This window comes from Pinus tabuliformis, chromosome J (assembly GCF_031772625.1).
Source record: "Pinus tabuliformis cultivar Carrire ecotype Pingquan chromosome J, CPIR1, whole genome shotgun sequence".
Classification (NCBI taxonomy): Eukaryota; Viridiplantae; Streptophyta; class Pinopsida; order Pinales; family Pinaceae; genus Pinus; species Pinus tabuliformis.
Genome location: NC_142295.1, coordinates 510454224 through 510472720, shown reverse-complemented (window position 1 = coordinate 510472720; position 18497 = coordinate 510454224). Strand labels below are relative to the sequence as shown.

The following is an 18497-nucleotide window of genomic DNA, read 5'->3' as shown; positions in this document are numbered from 1 at the left end:
TCATGCTGCCCATAGCACTGCCACTGCTAACTGCTGCACTGCAACTCCCTGTACTATCCGCTTCTTCTACTGAAATAGATTCTCAATCATCCCCATCTTCTCCTTGAAATAAACAAACTTTGTTCTTCCTAGAGCCTTGGTGAGAATGTCTGCCACCTGTTCTCTTGTTGGGGTGTACCGTAACTGTACTGCCCCTTGTTGGACATAGTTTCTAATAAAGTGACACCTGATGTCAATGTGCTTCGACCGATCATGAAAAATTGGATTCTCAGAGAGCTTGATGCAACTCTGATTATCACACAAAATATTGGTCACTTCCATCCTTCTCCTGAATAGATTCACAAGCAACTTCCTAAGCCATATGGCTTCACACGATGCTATGCTAGCTACCATTTATTCAGCTCAGCTGAGCTCAGAGCTACGGATTTTTGTTTCCTACTACACGGTCATTCTTGATCCAATATTGAAACAATACACAGTGGTACTTTTCCGATCTACTGAACTTCCAGCCCAATCTGCGTTAGTGAACCCACTCAGCTTGATTTCATTGCCTTGGGTGTACATTAGTCCATGCTCAACTGTTCCTTGTATATATCTGAGAACATGCTTGGCTGCCACCCAGTGCGCCCTCTTTGGTTCCACCATGAACTGACTGAGGGTGTTGACAGTGTAACAAATGTCTAGCCTGGTATTGACCAGATACATCAGGGACCCTATGAGCTGCCTGTACAAGGTGGGATCGACTTCTTTATCTTCAGATGCATCAATCTTCTTCCAGTTGGTAATCATTGGAGTAGCCATAGGTCTACAATCCTGCATTCTGAACCTTTTCAGAATTTCTGTAGCATATCTCCCTTGTCCAAGGAAAATTCCATCCTTCTGCTGCCAAACTTCCAACCCCAGAAAATAATGCATCCGCCCCAAATCCTTCATGTCAAATTCTGTAGCTAGGTTTTCCTTGCAATCTTTGATGAGCCTGGATGAACCTATTAGAAAAAGATCATCCACATATAACACCAGAATTAGAGGCTCATTCTCTACAATCAGATAGTAGAGGTTGGGATCTGCGTCACTCTTGACGAATCCCATCTTCTGCAAGTAACCATCAATTCGACCGTACCATGCTCTAGGCGCTTGTTTAAGCCCATACAAGGCTTTCTTCAACCTGCATACATGAGATTTCTTCTCATGTGTCTCAAAACCCTCTGGTTGTTCAATGTATACTTCTTCTATCACCCCGTTCAAGAATGCAATCTTGACATCCATCTGGTGAATCTCCCACCCCATCTGTGCGGCAAGGGATATTATGGATCTAATATAAGTATACCTAGCTACTGGGGCGAAGGTCTCTTCATAGTCTATCCCTTCCTTCTGAGCATACCCCTTAGCCACGAACTTGGCTTTGTATTTTTCCACACTGCCATTTGTAGCATATTTGACCTTGTAGATCCATCTCGAACCTACAACTGACCTGTCTTGAGGTCTAGGCACCACTTCTCAGACATCATTGACCATTATGGAACTGTATTCCTCCACCATAGCATCTACCCATACTTGATGCTGAACGACCTCCTGAAAACTAGAGGGTTCTCCAACCTGAGCCACCAAGGCTTAGTACCTATCTGGCTGTCTATGCTCCCTTTTCTCATTCCTAGGAGCTCCAACGAAATCCTCTGCATCCCTAGTATTTGTCGAAGTTCCCAGCTCGTTCTTCCACTGGTAGTGGGTAGATCTATTTGCTCCTCCTCTTCTTGAGACTCCACCTGTTGTGATACCTTTGGAATTTTGTCTTTAGGAGAAATATTGGTGCTGGTTTTTGCTGGTCAAAGTGGCTGGACCAATGTATCATCCTTTGACTGCTATTCGGAAGGCATTTCTCAGGATTTTCTGAAAGCTCTATCCTCCATGGACTTTACATCCCGTCGAACTACGATCTTCCTATTTCCCGGAAGATAGACTTTGTATACCTTAGCATTCTCGCTATATCCCACTAGATATCCTTTTTCTGCAGTTTGATCTAATTTCTTCCTCTTGTCTTCGGGTATTTGGCAGTATGCCAAACTCCCAAATATTCTGAAATGACTCACCTCAGCCTTATTATCGGTGAAGACACTCTCTAGAGTAATCTTACCTAATGCCCTGTGAGGAGTCCTGTTCTAGACATACACTGCTGTGCTGCATGCTTCTGCCCATAGAAATTTGGGCATATCCTGATCATACAACATCGCCCTTGTTGCTTCAACAATAGTCTTGTTCTTCCTCTCTGCTACTCCATTCTGCTTCAGATTATAAGGAGTTGTCCATTCTCTTCTGATGCCTTCCCTTGCGCAGAAATTAGTGAAGTCCTTATCAATGTATTCTCCACCATTGTCTGAGCGCAATACTTTTATCCTCTTTCCTGTCCAATTCTCAACCAGAGCCTTAAACTCTTTGAATCGATCAAAAACCTCATCCTTGGTTTTTAGAAAGTAGATCCAAGTCTTCTTGGAATGGTCATCAATGAAGATGACGAAGTATTCGGCACCACTAAGAGCTTTTGTGGACATGGGTCTGCAGATATCTGAGTGTATCAATCCCAGAACACTCTTAGCCCTACTGTTACTTCTGGAATAAGCTGCTTTGGCGTACTTGCCTAGTGCGCACCCTCTGCATACATCGTCTCGTTTGGTACTCAACTCTGGAACTCCTGTGACAGTTCTTCCGAGAATTCTTAGAGCCCCATGGTGCAAGTGTCCCATCCTCCTGTGCCATAGTTCATTCAAATCTTTTTCCCACTGCTACCTATTAGTGCCATTGGAGATTCTAGCTGTAACTTATACAACCTGTTACTTCTGACTCCAATTTGGGCCTTCTTTTTCCAACTCGGATGTTTGACATATACTTTCTTCCTAATGAAGAAAACATCATAAGTGTGAAAAAAGTCAGGAAAAAATCGGGATTAAATCCCCAAAATGCCATTTTCTTGGCTGGCCGATTAAATCGGCTGATTTTTTGCCGATTTTTTCCTAGTTGAAAAAGTTAGGATTAAATCGGGGCTTTTTCCAAAAAATCGTGAATGAGGTAGTTTCTTTAACGATTTTTTATTTTTATTTTTGAAAAAAACGGGATTTTATTGAAAAAGTCAGGGTTTTTAAAAAAATGAATATTTTTGTATTTTTTTTTTTAATTTTGTAGACTTTTTCAAAAAACTCCCGACTTTAACGACTTTTTCAACTTCTAGACCCTTGCCGATTTAATCCCGATTTCAACTTTTTCCACATTGATCATAACCCTTGTTTTGTAACTAAGATACAAAGAGTAAATTCATCCCCAATCCTAGCACATGCAACACATTGGTCGCTTGAAGCCGATCCCCTGCTTCTGTTTGAAAGACTTTGGTACCTCTCCCTATGGGGGTACATTTTGACTTGTTTCCCATGGTGATTTGAAAGTTCATCTGTTCTTCCTGATAGCTCGAAAAACATTCTCGTATTCCTGTCATGTGTGCAGAGGCTCCACTGTCAATATACCAAACCTCAGATGAAGTAGAGCTTGCTAAGCAAGCGACTTCTTCTTCCAGTCTGGAAGCTAACATAGAATAGTCGTGATCCATATTCTTCGTGCTTTCCTCTTTCCCGGGAGAATTGCGTGAGTCCTTTTGAGTTGCTGCCCCAGCATCATGCTCCCGACTCATTGTAGATTCTCTAATCTTATTGCCCGATCTCTGCTCTGATACCGTGTGAAAATTTCTAACACGAAATTCTACTGGAGTAACTAATTTATTTCTCCTACTTAAATAAGTTATTTACAAAACCCTTCAGTAAACATCAAAATAAATTCTACTGCAGTTGTCACATAATAACATAGAGAAAATAATAGTGATATACAAGCACAAGAATCAATCACATCAACACAGTTATTTTTGGACAATTGTCCCCGGAAAAACCCAATGCAGGAAAACCGGTGCAACAGATGAGGGTTTATTTATTATTCTTCAGCAACAATCTCTTTACAAGGAATGATTTTACAGAATATAGAGACACCTCTGAGAGAAACACCTGAGACAATTTTTCCCCTTGCTTTGGAGAAATTCTGACACCCTGGAGACCCTTCAGACTTCACTACGTCACCTCTGCGTCACTTCTACATGAGGCCTGCGTGAGGACTGCGTCCCTTGCTGCGCTGTCTCTCTGATCTTCCCTCTGCGCTGTCCCTCTGATGCTCTGCATCACCTCCTCCTCAGTCTTTGACTGATGTTGATGCCCTCCTCTTCCTTCACCCTGCAACTCTCCCTTTGAAATCAAACTCCTTCTCCTTGAGAATCGATTTCCCTCGGGTTATTGAGTATTTTCCCGGTGTATCTCCAAATGATTCTCAAGTCTTCTCTTATACTTTTGTTAAAATTGGCAACTAGGGCCAAACTCCATGTGGGTCACCTTATTAATGGAAACTGATATTTTTCTTGGATCCGTCTCATCGAGAGGTGTAGGATTGATCTAAAGATCATCCGATTCTAATAAGTATTCATGTAGATATGAATTTATTTGCGTTATGGGACAATTCCTCAAGGTCGGCCAGCAACCAAATAAACCCCACTTGTGCTCAACGTTTTAGTATAAATATAGGTGGCCTTCAAGTCATTTCAACACACTTGGGATCTCTTCCTCTCTATTTGTCTTTGGGTTTTAGTAGGAGGAGAGATCCTAAGGGATAACGCTGCCCTAATCCAGAGGGCAGAAGCTGGAACTACCGGGAATAGTCGGAATTGCCAGAACTGCCGGGAAAAGACAAAATTGCTGAAACTGCCAGAATTGCTCGAACGCTGGGAATAGTTGGAACTGGCGGAATTGCCGGAAACTGCCGGGAACTGCCGAGAACTGCCGGAACTGTTGGAACAGCTGGAACTGCAGGAACTACCAGGAATAGCCGGAACTGCTGGAACTGCCGGGAACTGTCGGAGCATCTGTCTCTGAAGGAGAGCAGCATGCAAGGGACAACTAGCGTGCAACAGCAAGCATGCTAAGGACAACAAGCATGCTAGGGACAACAAGCATGCTAAGAACAACAAGCAAGCAAGGTGCAACCAACACATAGGTCAGTATGGCAACATGGTGTAGCAATGGCACATAATGTAGCAATGGCACATAATGTAGTACAGTGATATGTACAGTCATGATTAATGAAGCATGATGAGATGCAGCATAGTGATGATGGGTGCAGCATGGTGTAGCGCAGTGAGGTGCAGCATGATGACGAAATGCAACACAACGATAGGTGAAGGAGTCACCTTGGAGAATCAGTTGAAGCAACATGTCAACTGATCTCATGTATCATCTTCTTAGAGATGATCTATGCTCTTATCTATATAAGTCAAAGTGTTGACTTCTGTTGTAAACGTACTATCTCTCTCTCTTCTGAACTATTGAAGAACATATAAGAAGAATTGATCAAGGGTTTCCCCACATTGGGGTTTGTCCCTGGCTAGTGCCACATCTTGTGTCCTCTTGTCTTGGCTTGTCTTCTGCGATTTATGTTTATGTTCTATCTGCAATTTACTTTAATACTGATGTGATTGCTGATCTGGAGAAGATATTGAGCATAGAACATACCTAAAATTAACATGGTATCGGAGCTGAGGTGAAGACAATGCCCAAGCAAGAGTGAAAGAGCAATTACCGAAGACAGTTGGGAAAGGACAAAAGGATCAGTGGATTCCTCATCCCTCTTCAAATTCACCGAGGGTGAATTCGAAGCAAAGAATATTATCATAATGGCGCAGCAAAAGTTTTTGATGGCCTACCTAAAGATCACTTCAATGGGAAGTCTGGATCTAAGGGTGGAAGGAAAGGCAGATGCCTTGGTTGTAATAAGTTCGGCCATTATGCGAAGGAGTGTTCGAATGGTAGAGACACATCTCTTGATGAAGATAACAATCATTCCAGGGACATCTTCAATGATCAAAGGGATGACAGGTAATGCAGGTCATCAAGGAAATGGCCAACTCTTCAAAGAAAGCAAGGAACCCCAGGCACTTCATCGGATAGAAGGGTGCACTCTCTAATTTGGTAGAGATGGAAACAATCATGGGATTATACTTGGAGCTGATGCCACCTATCCCGGAAAGGGTGTAGGGAATGTTACCCTTCAATTGAATGAGGGTAACTCGATTCATTTACAGAATCTCTTTTATGTACCTGATCGCAAGAAGAACTTGGTGTCCATTTTGGCAATGGAAGTCAAAGGTTACATGGTGGCACTCATCGATGGAAAGGTACGTGTTTGAAAATAGAATTTTCAAAGATGTTTTTGAGTTCAGGGTTGTATCAAGTTGCAGGAAGTCCACTGGGGACCATGTCCATTGACAGATAGCACCAGAGGTTTGTGAGTCAGATGGTGATAGGGATGCCTGAATTCAAGAAGAGCATGAAGGTACATGTCTGAGATGTACTGAAGGAAAATCTTATAAGGGGACCATTCCCCTCATGCAGCAGGTCCATAGGTTTGGAACAATCCGAGGAGTTTGATATTCATGATTGGGAATCTCATGTATACAGGTGGAAGAAAGCACTCTATGGCTTGAAGCAAAACTCCCTGGGCGTAGTATGAGAGGATTGATAGTTGTCAGATGAAGCTAAGATTCACTAAGAGTGAAGCCGATCCAAACCATTGTTTGAAGGTTGTGGATGATAGACCTCTCATACCAGCACCTTTTGAGGACAACCTATTTCAAACAGGTGCAAACCCTCTCACTTGCAGAAGTAAGAGGGAGTTGGATTCCGGATGTGGAATGATAAACTGCAAGCCTGTGACTACCTCGAGGATCTTAACTTTCAGAAGTTATATGGTGATGATGCCGGACTAGATTTGGGAAATGCCTCTGAGTTTCATAAACTCATTCGTGTTGATGTTCTTGGTGAACTTCTGTCCAGATATATGTTTTACAGTTAGCATGGTGAGCTCATATTTGGTTGAGCCTCACTGGATTGGTGCCAAGAATCTTCTGAGATATCTTCAGGGCACAATCTCTCATGGATTGAGATACACTGCCGAAAATATGAAACTGCATGATTAGTTCTCCCATGGCAACTGTGGAACAGGATGATTAGTTCTATGGGCCGGGATGATTAGTTCTCTCGTGGCAACTATGGAACATGATGATTAGTTCTCCTGTGGGCCGGGATGATTAGTTCTCTCGTGGCAACTCTGGAATAGGATGATTAGTTCTCCTGTGGGCCGGGATGATTAGTTCTCCCGTGGAAACTGTGGAACACGATGATTAGTTCTCCTGTGGGTCGGGATGATTAGTTCTCCCATGGAAACTGTGGAATAGGATGATTAGTTCTCCTATGGGCCGGGATGATTAGTTCTCCCGTGGCAACTATCGAATAGGATGATTAGTTCTCCTGTGGGCCAGGATGATTATTTCTCTCGTGGCAACTATGAAACAAGATGATTAGTTCTCCTGTGGGCCGCGTGATTAGTTCTCTTGTGGCAACTGTGAAACAAGATGATTAGTTCTCCTGTGGGCCAGGATGATTAGTTCTCCCGTGGCAACTGTGGAACAGGATGATTAGTTCTCTTGTGGGCCGGGATGATTAGTTCTCCTGTGGCAACTATGAAACAGGATGATTAGTTCTCCTGTGGGTCGGGATGATTAGTTCTCCCGTGGCGACTGTGGGGCAGGATGATTCGTTCTCCTGTGGACAGGATGATTAGTTCTCCTGTCGAGGCATCCTACCCATGCAGTCTGGGACTCATGGGAAGTACCTCTCATCTGATCAATGAGCAGGGAAATGGGGTTAGGGACCATAGTAGTACTATCGATGGACGCATCGATGTATCTACCATACTCCCTATGCTAGGATGACCTCCATTGATTTGGGATCAGTATGAGTGGTTTGAGACACTCTCTTGTGATATTGATCTTGGATCAATAAAATTGACTTCAGGCCAGTAAGAGTGATGTGACACACTCTCTTCAAATGAAACTGACTTCGAGTTAGTAGAGAATGGTATGAGACATTCTCGATCAATTCTTCTTCTTCATGGTTCAGCAGAGCAGAGCAAAGCAGAGCTCAGCAGAGCAGAGCAAAGCAGAGCTTAGCAGAGCAGAGTAGTGTAGGGTGCTGATGGCAGAGATAGTATAGTCGGACATATGGATTAGCGGATGGAGTTCTCCCTAGTTGAGAGGGAGTATTAAAATTGGCAACTAGGGCCAAACTCCATGTGGGTCATCTTACTAATGGAAACTGATATTTTTCTTGGATCCCTCTCATCGAGAGGTGTAGGATTGATCTAAAGATCATCCGATTCCGATAAGTATTCATGGAGATATGAATTTATTTGTGTTATGGGACAATTCGTCAAGGTCGGCCAACAACCAAATAAACCCCACTTGTGCTCAACGTTTTAGTATAAATAGAGGTGGCCTTCAAGTCATTTCAGTACACTTGGAATCTCTTCCTCTCTACTTGTCTTTGGGTTTTAGTAGGAGGAGAGATCCTAAGGTATAACGCTGCCCTAATCCAGAGGGCAGGAGCAGGAATTGCCGAGAATTGTTGGAATTGCCGGAACTACTGGGAAAAGCCAGAATTGCCGGAACTGCCGAAACTGCCGGAACTACTGGAATTGCCGGGAATTGTCGAGAATAGCTAGAATTGCCGAGACTGCTGGAACTGCCGGGAACTACTGGGAATTGCCGGGACTACCGGAACTGCCGGGAACAGCCGGAACTGCTGGGAACCGCTGGAATTGCCGGGAACAGCCGGAACTGTCGGAGCATCTGTCTCTGAAGGAGAGCAGCATGCAAGGGACAACTAGCATGCTAAGGACAACAAGCATGCTAGGGACAACAAGCAAGCAAGGTGCAGCCAACACATAGGTCAGTATGGCAACATGGTGTAGCAATGGCACATAATGTAGTACAACGATGGGTACAGTCATGATTAATGAAGCATGATGAGATGCAACATAGTGATGATGGGTGCATCATGGTGCAGCGCGGTGAGGTGCAGCATGATGACGGAATGCAGCACAACGATAGGTGGAGGAGTCACCTTGGAGAATCAGTTGAAGCAACATGTCTTCAACTGATCTCGTGTATCATCTTCTTAGAGATGATCTATGCTCTTATCTAGATAAGTCAAAGTGTTGACTTCTGTTGTAAATGTACTATCTCTCTCTCTTTGCTGAACTATTGAAGAACATATAAGAAGAATTAATCAAGGGTTTCCCCACATTGGGGTTTGTCCCTGGCTAGCGCCACATCTTGTGTCCTCTTGTCTTGGCTTGTCTTTTGCGATTTATGTTTATGTTCTATCTGCAGTTTACTTTAACACTGATGTGATTGCTAATCTGGAAAAGATATTGAGCTAACTGTGAAAATTGAAATAAATTGCTCTAAGCATAGAACATACCTAAACTTAACAACTTTTCCTGTTGATGATTCAACAGTCGAGATTAAGTCCCTAATCAACGGTTAAGATTAGAACATACTCGATCCTCGTCTCTTAGAAGCTTCTCACTCATATTTTTATTAATACCCATTAATATTTTTATTTTCCTAAGTTTAGACTTAGGAATCCCATTAAAAATATTAATTATTTTAATAACTCACAATCCGGGTGGAATTTCTCCAAACGATTTCTGGGTCTTGGAGATCTCATGTATTCTAGCCTCTCCACAAAATTTCGGAGCTAGAGCACATCCGATGCTACTCAAAATCAACATCTTGGGTTTGATGGCGAGGGCAAAGGGTGGAACTGGGCACTGGTTCGCAGTTGGAGTACTCTGGAACCATTGAGGGGTCCAAATATATGATCCCTGGGGGGGTTAGGATCTGGGGATAAACTTAGCGTTTGAGGTTGAAATAAAGAAACTTTGAATAGATATTTGGTTGCTCCTTTGGAACTGGGAGGTAATCTGACAGGTGGGAGGCGATTTACTTTGGATTTGTTTGGGGCTGATCCCTCTATCACTTTGGGGATTTGTGGACTAATGTATGGTTTGGCACCTCAGAACTGATCTTGATGATATAGGTCAGTCTTCGAGAGGGGGAGGCTGAGGAGAGACCAAAGGTCTCATCATTGTGTTGTTTGGTGCACTTTTGAACTTTGCCCAATGTTGCAAGAAATGTCTCCCCCCTGGGATCTAATGCCCGAAGCGCGTCCCGTACGGATTCATATAGGAAGCGTCCCTGGAAGTTCGACTCCAAAATTCGGAAACGCGGTTCCGTCTGTTTTGGATGCTTCCTGGAAATTCCGGAAGCGTCCCTCCGAAGCGCGCTTCGGCCGTACGATGGCGCTTCAGAGGGCAAAGCGTATGGTTCCCGTACGGTTTCGTACACGCTTCCGGAAAAAATGCCGCGCAATTTAGAAAATCGTTTTTTTTTTTTTTTTTTTTTTTTTTTTTTTAATTTTAGGCGAGTTTGCATATTGGGGGTGGGTCCACCTTGGGTTAGGGTGAGAAATGAAGGCAAAAAAAATATTAAAAAAAATATAAATATAGCAAATACTCCCTCATGGTAATGTTAAATTCTTAAAGTAAGTGACATTCTCCTTTATTTTTCATTTTCATCCTTTTACGTAAATTTTTAACATTACCATGAAATGACTCAGGATGTTTGAGAGTGGTTCCAACCTCATTGTTCTTCATATGGAGAAAATAGAATTTCATATCCTATTCAAAATTCAGCAGACTTAACAGTTTTCAGGAATTCAGGATCAATGGGATTGTGGCAATTCATTAGATTATGTCAAGTATGAAGGTATGTGATTAGCATTTAATCAAGAGCACCAAGCTCTATATGTACCCTAGTGTTGGTGGTGTTAATTGTTGAACTCCTTTGTCATGCCCTTAGCAAAAAATTACCTTTCAATCAAGTCAAAATCATCGATCAAGCATGTTAAGCTTTTTCTACCATATTTTAAGTCTTGAATTAGGTAGTTTGATGAAAATTGGGCAATGTTAACTAATATCCCTAGACAATCGAGGTAGAGGCAAAGGCTAGATAAGAGGAGAAGAATTTAGATTCTAGATGGTTGATGCATTTAAATGGTTGATGCTCGAATAATTAATCATTAATGTACAATGGATGCTATATCTATCTTGATTTATGCAAAAATATGCATGTTTTCATGTCTTCTACAACTAATTTGTATTTGGGATGTTTGTTTTGAGTATAAATGCAAAAAAATATAAATATAAATATAAATATATATATATATATATATATAGTAGACGCTTCCGCAGACACTTTGCTTCCTAGATTTTTGGAAAATGATGCTTCCATGTCCCCGCTTCCAAAAAATGTCCCCGTTTCGTCCCCGCTTCGTGCAACATTGACTTTGCCTGTCACTTGTCACTCTGGTTTAATGGATCAAAGTGAAAGTAAACAGTGATCATCCTGGTCATCCCAAGGTCGAGAATGTAGGAATCGAGATCTGTGGTTGAATTTCTCCTTGATGAAGAGGGCTAGACATCTTTGGCCTTTGTACTGGATGTGAGTAGGGAGAAAGCCTCTCAAGTCCCTATAGTGATAGTTATGACATCCTTCGATCTCATAGAATATAGAGGGTTTACCTTGGAAACCTAAATGGGAAAACCAACATTGAAGAGGAGGCCTGCTTGGCTCCAAAGAGTCTAAAATAGCAGTAGATTACAAAGCAGGCTCAACTAGAGCTCTGCTATTCCTATGCCAGTGACATAAGGCCAAATGAAAGGGCAGCACCCTTAATATGCTCTTGAAACATACAACTAGGAAAACATTGGTGTACAACAAAGATTCTTATTTTCTCTGTATTATAACTAAGCAATTACAACTATGGCTTCCTCATATTCGGAAGAAAGACTCACTATCAAAATTGTAGGTGATCTCTTACTGCAGACACAAAAAGACTCTCTTTCTGGTTTTGAATCTTGGCTTTGGAAAAGACTATAAATGTTGGGACAACTTCCTCATTCCTACACAAATTGAATACTAGATCTCTTTCACTATAAATTAGAAGGTTCCTCCTTATAGCAACATGAGAAACTTCCCAATTTAACCGCCAATGCTTGAACCAACTATCATTGATTCCAAAGTATCAAACTGACACAATTCAACATAGCTCTTTTGCTACTATTCTGCAAATGGTGGCTTGAGCTCCTTTTTTTAGTTAGTGGAGAATTTGGCCTCTTCTTTGCATAGTGGGAGGTAAATTCTCTTCCATCACCCCCATTCACCTTCACAACCAATAGATGACTCTTATTTGCAAAACATAATGAAGTGCATCTAGGAAGCTTCTAGCTCTCTTCTCTATCTATCACTTTGGCTTTTATCTCCATTGTAGTCAATCAGAAGGCCAAAGGACTCAAGAAATAGTTTTTGGAATCCCAATTGTTTGCCAAACAACATGTCTAGTTGTTCTTCTTGTTACCAACCAAAATGGGTAACCTTATAGGAGACAAATTTTCTCCTATTCTTGATAGCCAACCGGCTAGCCATGCAGCAAGTAGCCCTTGACAACCACCACTAGCTGATGTAATGCCATTATATCTCCCCCACTTACATCAGCCATATGCTTCTCACCCATTCGGTATAAGCACATGGACGAAGGTGGGCATCTGATCAAAAGGTACTTTAATCATTTTGCAATCGGGTGCTTATGCTTGTTCACATTTGGGCATTTGATATGGGTTATGGGTGACTTGGAACAAGGATGGGTTTTGACTGTGATCTTGTTCCTCACCTTAAATCTTCGATCCTAGGGGGGTTAATCTTCGATCCTAGTCTAGTGGGGCCTCCCCTAATGGCCCAATGGATATAGGAGGGGTGTTAGTTTTTGTAGCATCGGAGATGTTCTAGCCACGAAATTTGGTGGAGAGGCTAGAATACATGAGATCTCCAAAACCGATAAATCGTTTCTAGAAATTCTGCCTAGAAGTGTCTCAATTAGATTATTAACTGATTTTTTAAATATTTCCTAAGTCTAAACTTAGGGAATATGGTTAATTAATCAGTGTTAATTGAGATAAGGTGAGAATCATCTAGAAACTCACTCAGATCGATCCAGAGATGATATTAGCCATTGATTAAATTTCAGTGTTCCATGGGGACTCCCCCCCCCCCAGGGGTCTAGTTTCCTTGCTCCCCGCACTCCGTGGACTTGGGGACGAGTAGGGGACGTTTCCCCACGCTCCCAAAAATGAGGAAACTCAGGGGGACGTGCCAGGGGGACGTTTCCCTTTCCTGAGGGGGTGTTTCCCTTTGGTGTGTCTTGACGGCTGTTTTTTTTAAGCGACAATGCTATCGTAACTAAACTACAGATGGAGGTTCCATGTTTTGATATTTTCTTCCAGCCATCAGTTCTTCCGTGGAGCACCTCTGCTTTGACATTTTGATTTTACTCTTGCGATGAGATCCGAAACATAGAAGTCACGCCAACTAACCTTGTGTCAAAATATTTTAATTTCAGTATGAATGCAACTTTCTCGAAAGAAACCAGGTTTCCATGTTTCACTTATAAATTTAAAATTTTAAATATATTTTGCAGGTTTTCATATGACGGCCTTGTCTACGGCCACACTGGTTTTCATATGACAACCTTGTCTCAATTTTAAATATATTCTGCAGGTTTTATCATTGCACAGTACAACAACCCTTTCCGAATCATTGGGCATGTGAATGAAGTTTGGGCAATCATCACAGCGTCTGTCTCAGAGCAGTGTCAACCAAACTTGACTGTGCTGAAGAGTGTGAGTTGAATGCAGCTTCTCAATGTGTATATATTGTAATGACCCTTTGCAAGTACTATTGTGGAATCCATGAAAAATAAATTCTCTCGCTCTAGAACTTCGCTATAGTAACTTAAAGTTTTAACAATACAAAAGATGGGGACCTGTGTATACTTGCTGGCTTGTTTGTATAATCTCCAGACTCCTGTAGATCCTTACGCGATATTGTTATTTAGAACCTATCTAAACTAGTACCAAGGGCATATATTTAAGTTAAAACTTTTCATATGACGGCCTTTTGTCAGAAGCTGTTCAATTTCATTGATGAAATGCATTCGTATTAAAAACACAGCTCTATAAACCAAGATTTCAATGGGATGTAACTTACCAGCCAGTCATTATGTTACTAGTTTTAATTTTAAAGCCTTAAAGGAGGTTGAAGGTCTGGATATTTTATTATTTTGGGCATATCACTTACATCTTTAGGATCTGATCTTCAATACAAAACTGTGCAAGAGGAAGTTTGTAATGGTCGAGGTCTTCTATACATCTGAATTCACTTGCTATCAATAGACCTTGTCATGATTCTCGGTCTCCCTTTTAGAGCAAAATAGTGGCATCTTCAGAGATCTGAAGCAAAGTTTGTAACTAATTCAGGGCACGTTGACAGAGCTGAGAGATTTATCATTTATGTGCAGACTACAGAACAATTGAGCATAGGTTTAAAATTTTAAATTATATCCTTTTCTTTCCTAAACGCAGAAGGTATTAGAGTCTAGACTATTAGTTGAGTGAATAGATTATAGAAACAGTTTTAACTTTAGGAGCAAAGGATTTTTTTTCATTTCTTTTTTTATCATTATGTTTTGACTCTTTCAATTCAAACCAAATTGTCATAGTGGACTCAATTAATAAATTATATTTTATATTTATAAGTTTTTAAGACCCTGACGCTCCCCCACGTTTCCTAAAAAATGGTGGGGAGCTTTTGCATAGGCCGCTCCCGCGCCCCCTCGCTCCCTCGCCCCCTCGTCCCGGAACCTTGGTGGAACATTGTTAAATTTTAATTGTGGTTGTTGGTGCTCCAATAGTGGATTTTAAGAGGAATTCGATGTGGTGATGGAGAATACGCTAGAGCAGATACTCAGTTGCCCTGGCAGTTCGATTTTCTTAGTAGCAACAACTCAGCAGAGAAGATAGAGCCAAAGGGTGAGTAGTAGGTGGAAGAGGAGGGCAACAACATTCCGGGAGGAATATTTCCAGTCCTCGGAAGAGGCAATGGAAGGAAGACCGAAATTTGCAGAGGGCCAGCATAAGCTCTGTCTAGAGGGTGACGTAGGGAGCTCAGCGTAGAGGTTAGGGAGGCAATTTCGGAGGCAGAAAATAGCTGTGGGGTGAAAGAAAATTTTCACGATATTTTTGCTAGTATTTTCCTCAGATTAGATTTCCAGTTGTGCATCTAAATTATTGTACTTAGAATTGCTATTGAAGATTAATAATAAAACCCTCATCTGCTACACAGGTTTTCCCAAGTTGGGTTTTTCCGCGGACAATTGTCCAAAAATGATTTTGTCAAAATTGTTATGTGTATGCTAGAATTTATCAGTTTCCAGTATTTTATTTTCCACAGTATTTTTATGGTGGAAATTGCAGTTGTGATTTTATTCGTTGTTTGCCGTAGCAAATAAACTGCATAATAAAATTTTTAGTTAGATGAATAATTTCCATTAGCTGCAATAGATAAAATTTTCACATGGTATCGGAGCAAAATTGATCAGCCAAAGAGCTCAGAAGTGAAAAGAAGGGATTTCGCTGCTCAGTGTGGGCAACAGGTTGAAATTCCCAAGGGGCAGCACAATGTTTTTGCCAGGAGGCCAAATTGCTTGAGGAAGACTGTTTTTTCTGAGAGGGGCAAAAAATTTGATTCTTCCAGAGCAAGTGATTCCAGAGGCAAAGGGAGCAACTCAAATTTTCTTGTTGAGCAGATCTCTAGCTAGACGCAGAGGGTTTTTGCAGTAGTTTGCTAGAGCAAAGACAACGTCAGGGTGGAAAAGAGGAATAACACACTATAAATTCTTCAGCATAGCCATGGACAAAAGTAACATTCAAGAGACTTCAGATTTGTCTTCCAGATTGGAGGACGAATTTGCTTGCTTAGCAGGATCAACTTCACAGGGAGTCTGGTATATAGACAGTGGAGCATCAACTCACATGACAGGGGTTAGAGAATATTTCTCTAGCTACAAAGAGGAGCAGATGGACTTCCAGATTACTATGGGAAACATAACGAAATGTACTCCAGTAGGGAGAGGTACCATAGATTTTCAGAGGGAGTCAGGAGCAAGCACCAATGCTACAAATGTATTGCATGTGCCAGGATTGGGTATGAACTTGATTTCAATATCCCAGTTACAGGATAAGGGTTATGATATTCACTTCATAGGGAAGAAAGTGTATGTCAAATGTTGACTTTCCACAATCTTGGGTCTAGGATAAAATCTTAAAATCTCTGACGCTACCAAACCAAGAATCTCAACAGAACTACTTTGCATAGCGAAATATAAACAACAATAAATCACACATGCAAAAAATATGGACAACTTTTTACAATTTTCAACCCAACTTCGTTATTATTAAATAACATATAATACAATAGTCTAGGGCTCCCATATCAGGGATAATGGCCCTCATACATCCACTGATACAAGATACAAAACTGGGGCTTGGTGTCAGTACATCGACGACCAATCTGCCCTCAACAAGATACTCTGACCATCTGGCTGATGTAGTTGACTCTCTTAGCTCCTCTCTGTTGGACCCTGTACCTGCCCGGTCCTTTGGCCCCCATTCTGCAGCTCATGTCTCTATCAATGCTCCAAGTCCATTTGGCCACTGAACCTCGGCTATCAATCTTCTCACTAGTTGTGCCTTAGTCCATCAAGGGCACAACACATCGAGACTCCTGTTGAGTTGTTCACAACTCCACTTGTGAACAACTCTCAACTGCCCACTGCTGCTCCTTAGCTACTCAGGGACTTCATCCCACTATGGTCTTCTTGCGCTGCTCCGATGAAGACCAACATAGGGCATGGAGGGCTTCCACCTATCACTGCAAGATGTCCATCTCCCACAATGAACACGGGCTAGGAGGACTGCCCATCATCTACTATAGAAGTCCTTCTCCACACACAAGTCTAGGGCTCCACAAACTGCTCCTAGTTGATTAGACCCTTGAGCTCCAACAACTGCCGCTCTAGGAACTACTTTTGTCCATCAAAGTGTTGCACACTGGGCTCCAACTTGGGCACTATCACGCTGTCCTCCAGCAGACCATAAATGCCCAATCCATGTCCACACTTGGTCCACTCTCACGCTGCCCTCCAACAGACCACGAGTGACCAATCCTTGCTGTAGCATCTGCTCCTAGTTAGGGCATCCAATCACTTAGGAAACCCCTGCACATGGCTGCTAACAGACTTCTCCAATAGTCCTCTCCTAGGACACTTATCACTCCACTACGAGATCTGCTCCTAGTTGGGGTTTCTTAATACCCAAGACAACCCCAACAAATGGCTCCCACAGGCTGCAAGTCAAATCGATCCAAAACTGGTCACAAACTATGACCCAACACAAGACAATGCTGGTCCAAGTCCGTTGTACTACTGCTGTTATAACTGTGTCCTGGTTAGGGCATCATGGTATGCTGCAGCCTGCACCAGCCCTGGAACATACACCCAAACAACCTCCTAACACTGCGGCTTGGTCCCTCCTCTTTGCTGCTGTCCTACGCAGGAGTATAGGGCTAAAACCAGCCCCTATACTCACCCAACAACCCACTGTTTAGGGCTCGGCCTCCCTGCAATCCGCTGTCCAAAACAGTGCTGAACCTTGCCTTAACTCGGTCACAACAGACTTGCGGCTTCCCTTTTCTAACTCGGCCCTCCTACAGGATGAGACAACCTCCACGCAGTCACAAAAAGGCTCCTCAAACAATCCTTTTCTTCCTCGCTGGTCTGCTTCTTTTCCTGCGGCCAAACAATGGTAACTCTCCTCTCTTGCACGCTGGATGTATTCTACCTGTGGCCCAAACTAAGGTAGGTATGCCGAGTTCCTTTGAGCTCTTGTGTCGCACAAAAGGATGTCTCAAATGATTACAATCACCTCCTATATATACACATAGAGAGGGTTCCTCAAAACGTCATCATAGGGCTTGTACAACTGTCACATGCCTTCTTAACAACAAGCCGACCTAAACTCCTCATGTGCAAACCCAACCATAAACATTACTTTCCCATGCATAAACCATTACTTTGGCATGCATAAAACATTACTTTCCCCTTTTATTGGTATGCTGAATTGAAGGTTTCTTTCATGGAAAGTGAAACAAAACTGCAAATGAAAATGGGCTAAAGGAACTCTGCTAAGTGACTTTTAAATAAGAAAAATTCCCTTTGGCAGATTTTGTTTTTGAAACAATTGGCAAGCTTACTATTTTTTCAATAACTTGTAAATCTGCCCATTCCAAGCAGGTTGATTTTTTTCCCTTGGGTACTCATTCCAAGGAGGATTTTCTGATAAACCAATCAATCAGCAATTCCTGTAACACTGGTTTAGATGACTTGCCATATATTGATCTTTGCTTCTCTTGTTACCCATTCTTGTAGATTAATATTATTTAAATGTTGGCCTTGATTCTTTATTGCAGGAGTAATGCTAAAATGATAGTAAGTGTCATGCTTTTATTTATCTTTCTTTGACTATTTTGGTGCATCACATTCAAAATGGAAAGTTGTTTAGTGCTTATT

General features: G+C 42.0%; 1 protein-coding gene across 2 annotated transcripts in view; it reads left to right on the top strand.

The window, feature by feature from the left end:
- CPSRP54 (chloroplast signal recognition particle 54 kDa subunit) overlaps positions 1-18497 on the top strand; it is a 295675-nt gene that overhangs the window by 123511 nt on the left and 153667 nt on the right. The window lies entirely within an intron of this gene.